This window comes from Coptis chinensis, chromosome 4, assembly GCF_015680905.1.
Source record: "Coptis chinensis isolate HL-2020 chromosome 4, ASM1568090v1, whole genome shotgun sequence".
Taxonomy (NCBI): Eukaryota; Viridiplantae; Streptophyta; class Magnoliopsida; order Ranunculales; family Ranunculaceae; genus Coptis; species Coptis chinensis.
In genome coordinates, this window is record NC_141459.1 from 63857947 (window position 1) to 63866659 (window position 8713).

Sequence of the window (8713 nt, forward strand, 5' to 3'; positions counted from 1 at the left end):
AGCCTTGTCTCAGTCCCTGACTCAACCCTGTCTTGCCCTGGGGTGGGTATACTTTTCTTAACCCATACTTTAGGTTTTTCCTGTAATTCAGTAGTACTCTTTACACATTTAGCTATTGAATGGCCAAAAGCTTTACAACATGAACAGAGTGGCGGTTTCCAATTATATTCAATTGGCACCATGAAGGATCTTACTTGATCAACTACAACTGGCACTTCCTTCGGGAACGTGCAATCAACATCAATCTCCACACAGATGCGTGCAAAACTAGTCCTTGTCAGCTCCTCCATTGGCTTATCTGTAAACAACGGTATACCAACAACACTAGCCACCTGACTGAACCCTGCGCTATCCCACATTTCCAACGGAAAATTCTTCATAATAATCCAAATAGGAATGGTATTGAGCTCCCTAGTATCCGCCTCAATGAAAAGTTTCCAAGGCCTAACAATAAACAATTGGTTGGCAATATGAAAACTTCCTTTATCTAGGACTGAGTCTCGGTCTTCGTCAGTCTGAAATTCAAAAGTGTACATGTTTCCATGCGATTTCATGATGAAACCATTTTTTAGCCTCCACACTCTCGTAATAATCTCCTTTACATATGAAAACCCCAGCTTCTTTCCCACAAAACTACCCACAACTAGTTTGGCATACTTCTTCTGAATGTGCGCAAACTGTGCAGACTTCACATTAACCACTGTCTTCCCATCAACAACCGTAGGTTTAATATAGGTAAGGTTATGCTTACCCACTTCACTTCGTCCAAGAACATTAACCCAGGAATACTCCTTAGCAGCAGCTTCAGGTGGTATATTCACATCGCTGGACCTTGGGTAATCAGTGCTAGTCATAGCACTAGCATCACGAATCAGTCCTTCTATAACGGCCCCATTCATAACATCGGGTAAATTTTGATCGGACATCGGTGGATTAACATCACACCCATCGCGATTCAACAAAACGGGTGGTAATTCTTCACCGAGCCAAAGCTTTTGGTGGAGGGGATAACGATGCCCTTCCCGACGACGGCGCCGCCATGGCGTCTTCTTCTTCACCTTCGAGTAGATCCGAGTGGATCTTCAACATTCTCTTCCTCAAAATCCTTTCCATCGATCCTTCCCCAAATCGCAAGATCCACAAATACTTCCATCTCCTCCAACTCGGAATCACTAGTTGAGGATGCTAGATCTCCCTGCTCCTCCATCGAGAGGGAGCTCTTCTCCTTCCAAATACGCCCGGCGAGATGGGTTTAAATGACCTAAAATCATGTCAAAAATGAAGCTAAAATCTAATTTATGCACAAATGACCGAAATACCCCTAATGCATAAATTGCCCCTTAAAGGTCCCCATTAATGAAAAAACACAAGATTGAATAATTTGAAGCATTACAGGAGGATAGTGTTTCTAACATTATACAAACACTGAGATTGCGTATACAAGACGCTATTCAAATGCGTAACAAGGAGGCATTCAGGTACTCCTTCTTCCACTCCTCGCCTCTTCTGTCAGAGGAGTTTAATTCTAGTATAATCAGGCTTCTTTTTCGTAAACGTCAACACACATGCCTATCTAGAAATTTATAGTTAGAGTTTTGTTTGCATATTAATTGTCTTAGAATATATTTTTAAAACCAATATGGCATATCAATATGTAGACGAACAATCATGTGATTATTATATAAACCCTTCACCATGTTCATGCTGCGGTAGTCCTTACCATTGGGCTTCTCATTGCCTATCATACCAAGAGTTTGGACCTACTATAGAATATAATAATAATTATGAGCCTCAATTTTCAAATTTTCATAGTAACCAATACAATCAAGAGTTTTCTAGTCATCCAAACTATACATGGAGTCAACCTAACCCAGCACAATACGAAATCAACCAGAGTTACTCAAACGCCAATAACTATGACTATCAAACACCGTACCAACCAGAACCACACCACCAAGCTTCCCCTCCGCTAACAACATTTGATAAAATAATGGCCCAAAAGAAAATAATACTTCAGAGCCTAGAACGGACAAGATTGATGCTAACCTCACATACGCCAGACTTTTCCACCATGCCAGAAATCACCCACCCATCTAGCTCGCCACCCTTCCCAGACCAAATTTCCTGACAAATAGCCAACAATGGAAAAACGTTTAGAGAACAAAATGCAAAAACCCAAACTAGGCTTCAAAATCTAGCCAAAATGATTTCCATGATCCCCTCACCTAACACAGAACTTTCAACATTGCCAGAGATCGACACACAAGATGAACCATTACCTTCCCATGACCCTTCCATTAACCATTATATTAACTCCACACACAACCTGGATGAGGAAATTCTTGAAGACGACTTTGTAGGACTTGTTTCGGATGAGCATGATGCCATTGAGGAAACTTATATTATTTTAGAGGACGAGAGTGAGGAAATAGAAATCAACAATTCTAATCTAAGGCATGAACAAGGTAATGTGCAGGAATTAAAGGAAGTAACATCTTTAGAGCAATGTGAATCTAAATTTAGTTTGGCAGCTGATGAAATAACAATGGAAAACATAGATGAAATTCTTATAGGTAAAGTCACGAACCACAACTTTATAGATTCAGCTAAGCTAGATGAAGAATTCAATGATTTCTTAAGAGCATGAGAGGATCCACCAACTGATAAACCATCAACTGACCACCATCCACCTGAGTTACCACCTCCTACAATCCAACCATCTAGCACAACTAAGCCATCCATTCACCCACCATTTAAGAAGAACCTTGAATTTGCATTTGAGCCTATTGCCTCAGAGGCCCTCTATAATTTTTTCAACCCTCACGGTGAAGAGTATTTGCCTAGTACACAATCCCATGAGTACACCATTCCTGTAGTTGAGAGCCAAACTTTGACCGAGTGTAGTGAAAAACCTGGGTTGTCTTATTTTCCCTCATCTAAGCCTCATGAAAGACATCAAGATCCATACTTCATTCCTTTCTCACTTAAAATATCACTAATTCATCTTTTGGGTCATTCTAACTCTTTAAAACAGCTAGAACATGATGGTTTGCATAAGTTTTCTTTTATTCTTCTACATAATTGTTTCCAATTATACAACTTCATTCTGTTTGGGGGTGCATTTAGTATCATGTTTTTATGGCTAGACACCCAACTCTTTCGGCTATTAGTTTATAGTTGACCACGCATCATCCATTTTGTGTCACCCCAGTTCTGGTTTGTTTGGGGGTTGCGACAGTCTAGGGGAATCTGACTTAAAACAACCCCACATTAAGTCTAGGGGAATCTGACTTTAAATGACCCATATAATTTCTTGTAAAATACCACCTTAATGGAGTATAGGCCACAAAAAATTTCAAACTTCAAAAGAGTTTCAAATTTTATTTGGGGGTGGCGATTTTTTAGTATTTCATTTCAAATCTTTTGCCACCCTTTGCTCATGTTGTTTACTCCAATTAGAGTTTGCGTTAGTTAGTATGTAACAATTTAATTGTGCTTCATGTTATCATATCTTCTTTACAATATTTACATTACACAGTGCTTTGCCAATTTTGCCACGCTTTCTATGGTAAATTCTTTCCTTATCTCTTTTACACTTTGAGGACAAACCGTTCGATTGTTTGGGGGTGGGATAGAAACATTTGCAAAAATTAGACACTTTTAGGATGTAAATTACGCACTTTTATTCATAAAATGTTAAAAATTATAAAAATTATTTAGTTACATAATTTAATTGTGTTATTGAATTGTTTCGTGAACCCCCTTCTCCCAAATTGTTTGGGGTGGTATAGAAACATGACGTAAATGTTTAAGTACATATTAGGTTGTATATTATGTATTATTTGTCTTATAAAATTTCAAAAATTCAAAAATATAAATAAAAAGTTTATGTTATACACTTAGTGATAATGGTATTGTTCCCTTTTCCATGATGATATTAGTCTAGAAATCTCATGTAGTACTTGAATTAGGATTTAATTTTTGAAACATAGATTAATACGTAGGTAATAGTCATTGCATTTTTTCACGAAAATCTTGCATGAGCATCTTTGATTGTACTTGGCAGCATTTTTCTGAGACCTAGGTTAGAGTACTTAATACATATCCTGTGAGCATCTAGCCTAAAAGCTTCATAAGAGTGAAATATCTGAGTGATGACACAAGGGAGAAGTAAATTCCGAGTAGAGAAATCACACATCCACTTGCTTGATCACCACACCATATCCTAAGCGAGAATTTAGGCCCTCTTTGGATCGATATAGCCAGAAATTCACACCTATATGAAATTTATTATCCGCTAGTCCCCCCTCTAAGCTTTTCATTAGCCTTTTAACGAACCACAAAACCTTTACCCGATAAAACAAAAGAAAAAATAAAATCAGCCTACCTATCTGGATAAGTCTGAGAAATGGGATGAGTGAAGAAAAGAGAAGAGAAATGTAAACAAAAATTAGTTAGTTGCTTCAGAAAAGAAAACGAAAAGAAAAGAAAAATAAAATAAAATAAAAACTCCAAAAATAGAATAAAATGAGTCAAAAAGCCAAAATAAAAAGGCTAAGGATGGAAACAAAGTATAGAAGCAAAAGAACAAGGTTTTCTCTAGTTACATAATATGAATACCCTAATTTCTCATACTTGTCTTTTTGAATATCCATTTCCTTCCTTCTTTAACCAATACCTATGCCCCGTATCACCTAATAAAGACATCTAGCTCAATTAGGAATAGGTTGGTGTGATAGTAAGTGGTAGATGTGTTTGATCGACCCCAGCTTCCTTGGATTGTCATTGAGATTATGAGGAAACGTGTGCCCACTACACGCTGGAGTTAGCAAACTTGAGTGGAAAAATCAGAGTGTTATGTGTTTTGACACATTCATTGTTAGAGAACCTACTTAGGCACGCTCCCAAAAGTTTAAGAAATGGACCTGCCATTGCATTTCATATCATAGTTCATTGTATAGTTGTTTATCTTAAGATGATTTGATTATTATGCATGTATTAGTTTAAGTTTTAGAATGATCATTATTGTTTAAATACTAGTGAGATGTATAGATCATTAAGACATAAATAAGGAAACAATAGTTTTATTTCTTAGTCGTTGAAGTATAGATGAAGTTTGTGAGTACCTTCACTGGAAAACTCTCACGAGGCTATAACTCGTCCTCTAGGGAATTCTTAGTGGTTTAAGGCCTTGTTGCATATGGTCAATGCAATCGCACTCGGCGAAACGAGATTAGTTAGAACTCCATTTTTGGTCACTTATTCTAATTTCTCATATTTGCTTGAGGACAAGCAAAATGCTGTTTGGGGGTGGTTTGATAAGAGCCCAAAACTGTAGTTTTAACCCCTTTAACAATATTGCTTTACACCAATTATGTGATTAATAAGTAAGAGTTAGTATTGTTATCGTGCTTTTGTGTATTTCAGGCTTCGGAGTTGAATAAATGTCAATTCGTTACTAAGTAGGCGCTAAAAGGAGCTAAATTGATTGCTATGAAAGTTCTATAAAGAAAGCCCAAGTTTCATAGAGAAAAAACCCTTAAAAAGCCCAAGTCAAAGCTGTTAAGTGAAAGTCAAACCGGATTAGAAAGCTGAAGAAAAGTCAACAGAACTTCAAAAGGCCATATCTTTGGACTTAAGCATCGGAATTAGGCCTATTTTATATCAAAATGACCGGCTCAGAAAGATCTTTCTAATGGTCTAGGCCTTGACTCGATCAGAGTAGTACAAGTTGGTAAAATTGCGTGCTACAGTAATACGACCAGAATTGGAAGTCTTGGATTTACCCAATTAGGTTATGGACTTGATTTATGGGTCCATAACCTAGCCTAAAAACCCATGCACGAAATTGTAACCTAACCCTCTCCTATATAAAGAGGGTTAAAGCTAAAATAAAGTAGTTACTCGCTCTTTAGTTTAGAATAATTTAGGGTTTTCTCTCTCTCTCTCACTCCTTTTGTAGTTTAGTTTAGGTTAGAATAATTTAGTTTGTAGCCTCCATTAAATCCTTCAATAAAAACTCTTAGTTTAATATTCAATTCTTGTCTCTTTAATTTAATGTCTTCATCTTATTGTTTTGATATTGTTCATCCAATGAAGCTAGGCTAAAAACTCCATTAGAGGAGGTTAAAGAAGCCATGTGAGGATGATTGCTTATTAGAATAGTTGTTATTTAGAATAGAATTTCAAGTTCATTATTATGAGTGTTTAGAGATAAACCTCATAATGATGAACTAGAGTTTAGAGCCACCATCAAAGAGATTAGTGGTGGAGCTAAACTCTCATGCTAGTGGAACCTTGATTTGAGAGGACTTGGTATTCACTAGGGATCAATATTCGATTCGATGACTAACTAATTGTCAATCGAATTGCATGGTGGAATTTCCCTCCTCTATGTTCTTCCAATTCATTAAATTCACATTTTAATTGCGTAGTTAAATTAGTTTAATTTATAATTAGTTTTAGTTTAAATAAATCACAACACTACTCTCATTGTTCTCACCATTGTTTTCTTGTGTTTGATTAATTGAATTCACTTATGTCTTGCTAGTTGAAAAGTGGAACGATTCCATACTCTATATATTGTAAGAATATATATGTGAGAGTAGGAAATGAATAATTGATACCGTAAATTTAAGGTTAAAGTAATCTAGTCAAGTTTTTACGGGTTATCATTAGGCAGAAATCGAGGGATCAAAAGATTGGCCCGGGAGATAATAACACGAAGTACTTCTTCAAATCCATGCAAGCACGAAGAGTAATGAATAAGATATCGTGCTTACAAGATGAAGATGGGAATATCATTCAAGATGTTAATGAAATTGGAAATGAATGTGTAACTTTTTACAAAGCTCTGTACAGCCCTACAAACATGACAACAGTAAATTTTTCAAAGTTTCAGGAGATGGAACCGCAAGAACAGCTGGATGCAAGAGAGTATGAAAGGTTGGAGAGAGAGGTAACAAGGGATGAGATTATAGAAGCTCTAACTAATGTTGAAAATGATAAAGCCCCGGGTAGTGATGGATTCTCATCATTCTTTTACAAATGCACATGGAGAATCATTGGGGAAGACTTCATAAGAGCAGCATAGAACTTCTTTCGATCAAATCAGATGTTGCATGAGGTAAACTCCACTTGTATTACTCTTATTCCAAAGATACAAGTACCGACTTCTTTAGGGGACTATAGGCCTATTGCGTGTTGTGGTGTAATGTATAAATGCATCACTAAGGTAATTACTAGAAGGATGAAAGACTTGATGCCCAGAATTGTCAATCCCAATCACCCACTTTTATACCGGAAAGAGTATACAAGACAATATTCTTCTGTCACATGAACTCATGCACAATTATCATCGAGATCACCTACCACCAAGATGTGCTATAAAAGTAGACTTGAAAAAGCCTATGACTCAGTGAGGTAGGAAGCAGTGGAATTTGTTATGAGAAGAGTGGGTATTCCAGGAAGATTCATAGCATGTTCTTGTGTACAAACTGCATCTTATTCTATAATGATTAATGGGTCAGCTTATGGTTACTATAGAGGAAGTAGAGGGATAAGACAAGGTGACCCCATTTCACCTTATCTGTTTGTACTAGTCATGGACCTATTTTCTGACATTATGCTCCATAGTGTAAGGATGGGACAATACAGATTATATAACAAGTGCGTAGATCCTGTGATTACCCACTTGTCATTTGCAGACGACTTGATGACATTTATGCATGGGGATGTTCAGAGTGCTACTAAGCTCAAACAGAACCTAGAAGATTTCAGATTGAGTTTAGGATTGGAGGCCAATACACAGAAGAGTAGCGTTTTCTTTGCAGGGGTGGATGATATTACATCCATTGAGATAGAGCAACTTTTACAGTTTTCAAGAGGCTTGTTGCCTGTGAGGTACCTAGGCTTACCTTTGATTACAAAACGATTAAGATCGACTGACTGCTGTCCTTTGATGTTACAAAAAGAATTCAGAGCTGGAAAGGGAAGCTATTGTCTTATGTAGGAAGACTACAGTTGATTAAAGTTGTGTTAAATAGTTTGAGTGTTTATTGGGTGGCATCATTCACTATACCACAGAAAACAATCGATCACATTAATAGATTATGCCGGAGAATTAAAGGTGTGGTGGGAATCAGAAACTTGGGAAAAGTGAATCAAGCGGCAACTATGAAGCACATATGGAGAATTATATCAAAGGCAGATAATCTATGGGTTACTTGGGTACAAAAGTATTTGGTCAGAGACAGAAACTTCTAGATATGAAAGATTCCAAATGACTGTTCTTTGAGCTGGAGGAATATACTAAAAGCAAGGAAGGAGGTTGTAGATAGGGGTGTAAAAACGGCCCTCAAGCCCTCGGCCCGCCCGACCGACCCTGCCCATGAACAAAAAAAGCCCTCAAATTTAAGCCCGCATGCAATTTGAGGGCAGGGCCGGCCCGACCCTCATGTTTTAAGGGGAGGGTAAGGGCCTAGATATGGAAACATGAGGGCGGCCCTCGGCCCGAACCTCTAAGGCCCTCACAAAGCCCGTATTAAGGCCCTCATTGATATTTAGATTTTCTAAACAAAATTACATATAATACCATAGGGTTTTAAGTTTTACTTATTATTACATAGGGTAGAAATGTAAATTTCAAGTATAGTGGTTGATATAAATTCAACCAAATAAAACCCTACTTCTCATTTCTTTTCTCTTTTCTTTT